The following is a 10,085-nucleotide window of genomic DNA, read 5'->3' as shown; positions in this document are numbered from 1 at the left end:
TAAACCCTCTTCTGTTCCGAGTTTAAGGGGGGGAAGTGATGGACTTAAAAAATGATAGCCATTGGACAATCCTAGTTGGAAATGATCTCTTTGGACAAGAACTGAGTGTTGAAAGCAGGTAAAGGGATCTACAAGATAACCTTTCAGTATCTGTTTTGCAAACCATAACGCCTAAAGTGAGAGAGAGCAGTATCTGTACTGCAAACTGTGATTTCTGAAGGAGAGAGAAAGCAAGAAGGAAGGTGCCTACCACAGAGACAGGGGGTAGGATAGGATGGGGTGGCCGGAGGGATACTAGGGACATTGGTGGTTGGAAATGTGCAATGGTGGAGGGATGGGTACTCGACTATTGTATGACTGAAATTCAATCAACTATTGTATGACTGAAATTCAATCATGAAAGCTTTGAAACTGTATCTCACGGTGATTCAATAAAAATTAAGATAACTACCTGCCAAGTAAAAAAAATATGAGAGAGAAAAAGAAAGAGAGAAGAGAGGTGTCTGCCATAGAGGCAGGCAGGGGTGGGAGGGAAACTGGGGACACTGGTGCTGGGAAATTGCACTAGTGGAGGGATGGGTGTTGGAACATTGTATGACTGAAATGCAATCATAAACAGTTCTGTAATGTTCTATCTCAAGGTGATTCGCTTAAAAACAATTAAAAAATGCTAACCATTGGGTAGATAGACTTGCACTCTGAGAATTGCGGAAGCTTTTCCTTTATGCATGTAGCATACCAACTAGGCAGGAAGAGCTGCTGACATGTATTGGATCGAGACTCGGGGTGCGCTGGGTATGCAGTGAGGATGAGAAACGTTCGGAGCTAAGCCTCACCCAAGACTCCTTGAACATGTGAGCATTTGTTTGTTTGTTCGTTTGTTTGGTGGAAGACTTACTGACATGGGATGGCATGGATTTCGCTTTGGGGAAATTCTGCTTTGAATGGTGCTGTCGAACCTGGCAAAGCACCCTATGCTGATGCAGTTCGACCCTGGATTTAGATTCACTGTGAAGATGGGTTGGTTTATGGACAGTCACGGCTTCCCTAGTCAGAGGCACTCAACTCAGTAATTTCTTTTTTTTTTTTTGCTTTTTGGATCACACCCAGTGATGCTCAGGGGTTACTCCTAGCTCTGTACTCAGGAATTACCCCTGGCAGTGCTTGCAGTCCATATGGGATTCTGGGGTTTGAACTTGGGTCGACCACGTGCAAGGCAAACGCCCTACCTGCTGTACTATCACTCCGGGCCTACAGTTCTATTTCATAACACCTACCTTGCCTCCTTCATCATTTCTCCTTCACTAGCCCTGGCATAACTCAACAACAGATCAGAATGCAAGTGAGGGTCTCGACAGATAGCACAGGGGTTAAGGTGCTTGCCTTGCATGTGACTGGCCCACACAATGTCCCCTGAGCACTAACAGAAGTGATCCCTGAGCACAGAGCCAGGCGTAAGCCCAGAACACTGCCAGGCATGCACCCCACCTCACCAAAAAATGTAACTGATTCTTGCCCTATCTCAGAGCCTTCTGGAATAAGCATACTGGCATCAAAATTTAGTGGTGCTGTATGTTACCTGGGAGCGGGCCGGGATGTTTGCTACCAGGCATGGCAAAGGGTAGGGGGAGGGAGAGGAAGTCCTACTGTTTAGAGGGCCAGAGTATGACACTGACTGTGGTCTTAATGGTGAGCAGAATCTCCGCCTCTGCTCTGTCACTCACTTGAAAAGTGTTCAGTAAGATTATTGTGGATCAGGCAGGGTCATGAGTATTGGCGATGGAGTGACGGGCAAGGAAGGCCCTTTTCCTGATCTTCAGTCTGATAGAAGACCATGTCTCCAAAGCACTCACTTCCATTCTGTGTCATCTGCTGAAACACACGCGTGACAAGCATGGACGTGATAGGACAAGGGCAGCTCAGGGAGATTCGGAAGTTGAGGGAAGTCTCTGGAGGAAACATCTAAGCTCTCCCTTCCTGCCCTGCAGGACTGCACCAGGGCAGCCTGGAGGAAGCAGTACGTTGTGCAGGAGCACAGGTGTAGGCCCTGAGGTGAGGGCTGAGTGGGTTGCATGTGTTTGTAGGAGCACCTGGCAGGGAAACAGAGCCCTGCCCACGCTTCAAACAGGCTAACAGCAGAGGGCCAGGAGCTGCCAAGGGACAGCTGAGTCCGGGTGATGTGATGCCCCCACGGAGTTCATTTGAGCTATCCTTGAGATGGACACAGTCTTGCTTTGTAACCAGGGTGCCCTTGGCCTTGAGATTGTCCTGCCATTGCTTCGCAGATAACATACTTTTCTGTTTCTGTACTCCCCTGCCAGCTGCCTGACAATGCCCACCCCCCGCATCTGATGCTCTGTGAAATGAAACTTCTTTTTTTTGCACTTCTTCAACACTCTTTTATTTATTTACTGAACTCTGTTTGAACTGGTACCCAGCGGTGTGAGCTGTGCTCTCCCACCCCAAACCCCGCACATGGAAAACAGAGAAACTGGCAAGACTCCATGGACCTCATCTGATGTGTTTACGTTGCCCTTCTTCTTTTTTTTTAATTAGTGAATCACCGTGAGGGTACAGTTACAGATTTATACATTTTTGTGCTCATGTTTCCCCCACACAAAGTTCGAGAACCCATCCCTTCACCAGTGCCCATTCTCCACCACCAGTAAACCCAGCAACTCTCCCACCCTCCCCAGTCCTGTCTCCCCCCACCCCACACTGCCACTGTGGCAGGGTATTCCCTTTTGTTCTCTCTCTCTGATTAGGTGTTGTGGTTTGCAATAAAGGTGTTGAGTGGCCATTGTGTTCAGTCTCTAGTCTACATTCGGCCCGCATCACCCTTTCCCCGCATGACCTCCGACCACATTTTACTTGGTGTTCCCTTCTCTGAGTTGCCCAGAATGAGAGACCAGCCTCCAAGCCATGGAGTCAACCTCCTGGTACTTATGAAATGAAACTTCTAATCTTGCTCGGGGCCCGGTCTTTTGGGGTCGCTGGCCCAATAGTCGTGAGTTCTCTTCCGAGCGTTGCCTCAGAGGGTGCTGCTCATCTCTTTTCACTGGTTCACAGTGAGCGTTTCTGCAATGTGACCCAAAGGCTCATGATGGGTGACTGACAACAGGCAAAGAGGAACCCTGGGGGGCTCATGGACCTTCTTCTGGGAGATGAAGCTTTAAATTCTAGTAGGAAGCCACAGTTTCATCAAGAAACACTGTCACTGCTGGAGGTGTGTGATCGGAGGGCCCAGAGCAGACGCCTGGAAATCCATGAAGGATTCTGGGAGCGTAGAGAGTGGAGATAGAGGATGGACAAGAGAGATTTTTAGGTCAGATCCAGAGTTCTGCATGATGGGCATGAGGGAGTAAGGGGAGCGGGGTGGGTCAACTCTGAGCCTCTGCTGCTGGCTGGGGAACTAAGTAACTAACTAGCTAACTAACTAGCTGACTAACTAACCTCAGAGGTCTCTCTGATCCATCCAGACATAACTCTGTTTTGTTCTGGGACTTTTGTTTTGTTTTGGGACCACACCCAGTGGTGCTCAGGGCTTACCCCCATCTCTGTCTCTGTGCTCAGGGATCACTCCTGGCCATGCTCAGGGGCCCATATGCAGTGCCGGGACAGAACCTGGTTGTCACGAGCAAATGCCCTGCCACTGTACTGTCTCCCAGGGCCCAGGCATGACTCTTGATCAGCATGGGTTCTAACTTCATCATTATGGAACTTCATTACTGAGATTTGAGGGAATTAGCCTTTGCACCATGAACAGAGAGGAAGACTTGGAGGATTGGCAGAGGGGTGTTTTCTTGCACAGATGCCAAGTTCACGAGAGAAGAGCCCCAAAGACTCTGAAAAGAAACCACTTCCAAATGGTAGCATTCTGCTGTTCGCTGAGGGGTTTGTGGAACCCCTCCGTCAGGGATTTCTGAGCACACACCGAAATCTCATTTGTCAAGAGCATTTTCCTTTCGGGGTCCCTGGCAAGTCCTGAGGTGTCCCTTCACATTCGCGGCACAGTTCCCCCTTGCCTTGTTCATCTAAGACACAATCCCTGGTTAAGCATCTCCCTGGTTTCCCGAGAGCCCTAAGGCATAAAGGAAGGGCACGAGATGGTATGAGCTTCTCTCGTACTCATTGGAAATAATGGACACCATTATGGATTTCAGTTCTACGATAAGGATGTCAGAAACCTGTGCTTCTGACTCTAATGGCTCAATAATAGCTGAGTGGAAACTTGACTTTATTCTTCCCAGCATTGACCTAAATCAGTAGTGGAGAATTCTTCTGAGGGAGAGAGACTCCACTTGACCAGAAAATATTCCCGCAGTATAGAGGAGGATCCGTCCGGGTCGACTCCTGGGTTGCTGATAAAATGCCATTCTGAGAGCTTCCCACAAAGAAACATTCCACACTTCCTTTGCCAAGGACAGCAGGGAGCACCTGGATTAGCTGGGCGTTCAAATAGGGAGGTAGATTTCAGGATCAAGAAACCCTAGCATTTCTCTGAACAGATATCAGATTTCTAACAGCAGAGGGGAAGTGTGTTTGTGTGTATCTCAGGTGCTGCATCTATTCATTTTTTTTCGGTTTTTGGGTCACACCCGGCGATGCACAGAGGTTACTCCTGGCTCATGCACTCAGGAATTACTCCTGGCGGGGCTCGGGGAACCATATGGGATGCTGGGAATCGAACCCAGGTCGGCCGCGTGCAAGGCAAACGCCCTACCCGCTGTGCTATTGCTCCAGCCCCTCTATTCATTTTTTTAAAAATAGGGGTCACACCCTGCAGACTTCAGGGACTGCCAGGGTCATACTCAGAGGTAATGGCGCAGGGGGTATGTGGGGAATGTTATGTGATCACACATAACATGCTTTACACTTTCGGGGCATGTGCTCTGCTACTTGACCTGTCTCCCCATCCATGCGGTCGTTCTTTCATTTTCTTTTTTTTTATTTTTTAAAATTTTTTATTAGAGAATCACTGTGATGTACAGTTTCAAACTTATGTAAAATAAGGACCGCTTCACCAATTTGCATGTCATCCTTGCGCAGGGGCCATGCTAATCTTCTCTGTATCGTTCCAATTTTAGTATACGTGCTGCCGAAGCGAGCACTGCATTCGTTCTTTCGGTGGGTCAGAGATCATAGGTAAAACCTGAAGAGCTGAAGTGACAGCATGTCACAGGCCACATGTCAGATCCCCCTACCACACAGCTGTCGCTCTTCCCATTAATCAGTTGATTAATCACATCAAACTGAGCAAAGCTGGTTTGGTGACTGTGACGTGCCGCCTCTCCGTGCTGTTCCTCCCTCTTCCTTCTTTGGGTCTCATCAGGCAACAGCGCTGTAGCGCTGTAGCACGGTCGTCCTGTCAGTCATTGATTTGCTCCAGCGGGCACCAGTAACATCTCCATTGCGAGACTTGTTGTTACTGTTTTGGCATATCGAATACGCCAGGCTCTGCGTGCGGACAGGATACTCTCGGTAGCTTGCCGGGCTCTCTGAGAGGCACTAGCATTGTATGATATTTTTCCTGCTGTAGTTTCTTTCTGAGGATAGTAAATGTGCTTTTCTAGCTCTGGCCTTCATGTCCCCGCCAGCCCCACCCTCCCAAGAGGGCTCTAGATTTTGGCATCTCCAGTGCTTGGAGTGTGTTCTGATTAGCAGGCCAAATCCAGGCCAAATTGATCCTTTCTTCTCAGGCCTTGAGAAGGAGCCTTAAGACTAACTCTGCACCAGGTGAATTTATTTGGGGGAGAGGACAACCATGAACTTGCTTTGAAAACTTTATTTTTTTTTGTTTTTTTGCTTTTTGGGTCACACCCAGCAATGCTCAGGGGTTACTCCTGGCTTTGCACTCAGGAATTACTCCTGGCGGTGCTTGGGGGACCATATGGGATGCCGGGGATCGAACCCGGGTCAGCTGCGTGCAAGGCAAACGCCCTACCCGCTGTGCTATCGCTCCAGCCCCCGAACTTGCTTTGAAATTATAATTCTCAACATATTCACGCTACAGCTCTTGGTAGAAGGAGCAAACCGTCTGCAGAAAAGTTGGGCAGTATTTCAAAGCATTTGATATGCATCAGGCTAAATAATTATACTTTTAGGCCAATACTTCTCAAACTGTTGTGGCAAAAGGTGAGATTTTACAAAAATTCTAACCTGTCACATACAAGTCACTGGTCATAGTTATTATGACCTTGTCAAATCGGAAACTGTATTAATCTCAGCACAAACCAGTATTATCTAGCCACAGGCAGAATTAATCTGAAGACCCTTTTAAGTATCTCTGTACTAAAATTTCATCTCATCAAAATATGTATATGTGACCAACCCGGGTTTAATTCCCAGCATCCCATATGGTCCCCTGAGCATTGCCAGGAGTAATTCCTGGGTGCAGAGCCAGGAGTGACCCCTGTACATCGCCGAATGTGACCCCAAAAGCAAAAAAAAAGAGATATGTATATGTGAACAGAGAACTAAGTGTAACAAAATTATTTATAGTGGCAAAAACCCAGAATCAACAATAGTCAGCAATAAAGGCATAAAACAAAAGAAGACACCTTAGTCACATTCGTAAAAAGAAGTATGATACAGTCATTAAGAGCAGGAAAGGTATTTTCTGAGATATTTTAAGTGAAGGAACAAAATATAGAGCTCTTTTTCAGAAAAAGAGCAATTAGAAGCACACTAGAAGCTTGTTGGAGTTGCGGCAGAGCCGTCTACCCATTTCTTCTCCCTGTTCTCTGTGGCTGCAGACTTTTCTAGCAGAAGTTTTCACTTATGTGAGCAAAAACAGCTCCCCGTGGATGGTAGGTGAGCAGATGTGAGCCGCAGTTGAGTCTGTTCTCTTCCTTGTTTGTGCCCTTGGCTGCAGTTGGAACCCAGCTGTAGTGCTGATCTAGCCTGGCCCACACGGGCAATGCCAGAGCAAGGGTCGGAAGGAGCCCGAGGTCTTGCGCGACGTGTAGAGCAGAACTGTTCTTTCTGGAAGTGTTCTTGGAATCTCGGGCTGTCCGGGCTGCTATCATGAAATGCCAGAGACGACTGGGGGTTTTATCGACAGGAGACAAGACTTTCTTACAATTTGGTTGGTTGGGAAGTCTAAGATCCTGGTGCTGGTAGATTTGGTATCTGGTCGGATCCTGCTTCCTAGAAAGCATCTTCTCCCGTGTCTTCACATGGCAGAAGGGGGCAAAGGAGTTCTCTGGGGGGTACTTTTATGAGCCACAAAATCACCCCAATGAGGGCTCCATCCTGATGCTCTCATCACCTCCCAATTCCATACCTCTGGTCATGCTGTATGAATTCTGGGAGTTGTTCAAAACTTTAAACCATAAGAATATGGGCTCAAAAAATAAACTTCTGGGGGCTGGAGCAATAGTCCAGCAGGTAGGGCATTTGTCATGCACGTAACTGACCCGGATTCGATCTCCGGCATCCCTTATGGTCTCCTGAGTAAATCCTGAATGCAAAGCCAAGAGTAACCCCTGAGCAATTAGTTTTTGGTGTAGCCCCCAAACCAAACCAAAATAAAACAAACAGACACTTCTGTGTTCTTGGCTATTTGTGGGGACACCCCTGTGGTGTTCAGGAGACCATGCATTGCTGGAAATCAGGTACTCCAGCAAAGTATGCACTTTAGCCCCTGAAGCTATTGTAAACCTATGTGTATGTTGTCTTTTTGTTACACCTCTAATACAGAAGGCTGCACAAGATTTTTTAATAGTAGTTGTCCTTAGGAAGCAAAAGTACATTGGACTGGAGATTAAAATTTCCTATACATCCTTTTGTAAAATTTGAATTTTAAACATTTATATGCATATAGTAGCATGCATTCATTTAAAAATAATTATAAAAGACGAAAAATGCTCACTTAAAATTTTTTATTGAGTCATCATGAGATATAGAGTTACAAAGTTTTCAGGTTTGATCAGGTTTCAGTCATACAGTGTTCCAACACCCATCTCTTCACCAGTGTACAAAAAATGACCACTTTTAAGATTGCAAAATGGACAGAGTACAGAGTACAGGGCACTTGACTTTATGTGTCTGACCTTGGTTCAATACCTGGCACCATATACGGTTCCCTGAACACAATGTAATCCCTGAGCACAGCTGGGTGTGGCCCCCAAACAGAAAAACAAAAACAAGAACAAAAGTTAAGTCCACGTTGGCCAGGCTTCAGGGTTATTCTGAACTCAGTGCTTGGGATTCACTCCCGGCAGTGCTCAGGAGGCCATGCTGTATGAAAGTTGTGTTCTAGGCCAATGAGTTCTCTCTGGCCCAATGCTGACTTTCTATTTAACACATTTTTGGTCTGGTTTGTCATATCAAAATATTAGTGAGGAAAAAATGAGATTCAGAAATAAACTGTTTATAATCCATTAAGTTCACAATGTTCACTTTCTAAAGATATTTGCTCAGAAGAAGCTTGAGCCTGTTTGTGACTTTCATTAACTTTTAGCTAAGGTGTGTCAACTTAGCACAAATACTTGATTACTAATGTTAATTCTTAAAATCTACATTTTTGTTTATTCAAAACTGTCAGGGGACATAGGAATGAGCCAAACAACAAATTAACATGCCATGTTATTTTGCTGTTTGTTATTAATTAACAAATTAACATGCCATGGTTTTAGGGTTTCCCTTTGTGAATGATCCTGCCTTTAAATATTTGTCCCCAGGTCTCAGTAAACAGAAACACAAATTTCTTTCTGTAAATATCAATATCACAAAAACAGGTTTCAGTGTGACAAAACTGAAATGGTCTTTGGCAAATGTATTGCTTCTACTTTGTCCATATTTAATAACTTCCATTTTGTTCAGCTCCTTAGAAACACAGTTTTCAAATTTCACTGTTTTAACTGTCTTATAATTTCATGACGGATTGTCAGAGGGTTAGCTTCAAACCTTTATGTAATTATCACTACTTGCACACCCAAAGTTCCAGGGTCATCCAACCCACAAAAGACCTCTGCTCATTCCTCCTACCCTGTCCTTTTTTGGAAAACACCAGAATTTTCACCAGGAGTTGACCTTGTTGTTGGAAACACATAAAGATAATTCTTTCTGGGGCTGGAGCGATAGCACAGCGGGTAGGGCATGTGCCTTGCATGAGGCCAACCCGGGTTCAATTCTCAGCAACCCATATGTTCCCCTGAGCACCGCCAGGAGTAATTCCTGAGTGCAGAGCCAGGAATGACCCCTGTGCATCGCCAGGTGTGACCCAAAAAGCAAAAAAAAATGATAATTCCTTCTGGAAGACTATCTTAGAGATTTACTTAAGGAAGAATTGTGTATTGCAGATTTTCCTACTTTACATCCTGAAAGAACTTTGCTTTCTTATGTTTGAATACTTTCAAGTTGCTTTCAGTTCAATTTTATAAAATGCCTCTTGGAGACTCAGACCCCCGTTGGAGAGAGGATGCTATGGATTGATATGAAGAACCCAGGGGAGTGTAAATGGTAAGGGGGTATGGGCCAGAATTGGGACATTTCAAAAGGTTACCAATAGGTATGACTTCTCACTGGGAAGAATTGGCAGAACAAGATTCTCTACTAATAATCTTAATGTTTGAAATTCATGAGATCTCCTTTCCTTTTGGTTTCTAGTGAGGAGTTGTGGAAGTATTCTAAAAATAAACTAAGTGTAGAAAATGATTTATTTTCTCTGATAGATCTATCTCTTCTCTGTACATCTATCATTTATATGCTCATCATGTAAAGTTAAGCATTTTAAGTATATATATATATACATATATGCACAATATTTTGGGGGACACACATTGCAATATTCAGGGCTTACTACTGGCTCTGTGCTCAGGGATCACGCCTGGTGGTGCTGGGGATCAAACTCCAGTTAACAGCATGTAAAGCCAGTGCCCTACCTTCTGCATTATCTCTCTGACATGAAGTGAAACATTTTATAACATCCATTCAAGATTTTCAGCCATGGCAATTGACAGATAAACCCAGTGTTTCTAATTTAGTTGCATACTTAAAAGAGAAGTCAAAAAACACTTGGAAACATATCCATTTAGCTCTAGAAATGAAGCATTAAAGACTTAGAAAACAAATTTTAAGGC

General features: G+C 45.2%; 1 non-coding gene across 1 annotated transcript; it reads right to left on the bottom strand.

The window, feature by feature from the left end:
• Positions 1 to 5,004: 5,004 nt before the first annotated feature.
• LOC129400415 (U6 spliceosomal RNA) lies at positions 5,005 to 5,111 on the bottom strand. Its single transcript, XR_008627658.1, has one exon. It is a non-coding gene; the product is annotated as a U6 spliceosomal RNA (small nuclear RNA).
• Between the last annotated feature and the right edge of the window lie 4,974 nt (positions 5,112 to 10,085).

This window comes from Sorex araneus, chromosome X, assembly GCF_027595985.1.
Source record: "Sorex araneus isolate mSorAra2 chromosome X, mSorAra2.pri, whole genome shotgun sequence".
NCBI lineage: Eukaryota > Metazoa > Chordata > Mammalia > Eulipotyphla > Soricidae > Sorex > Sorex araneus.
This window is presented reverse-complemented; position numbering and strand designations above follow the sequence as displayed.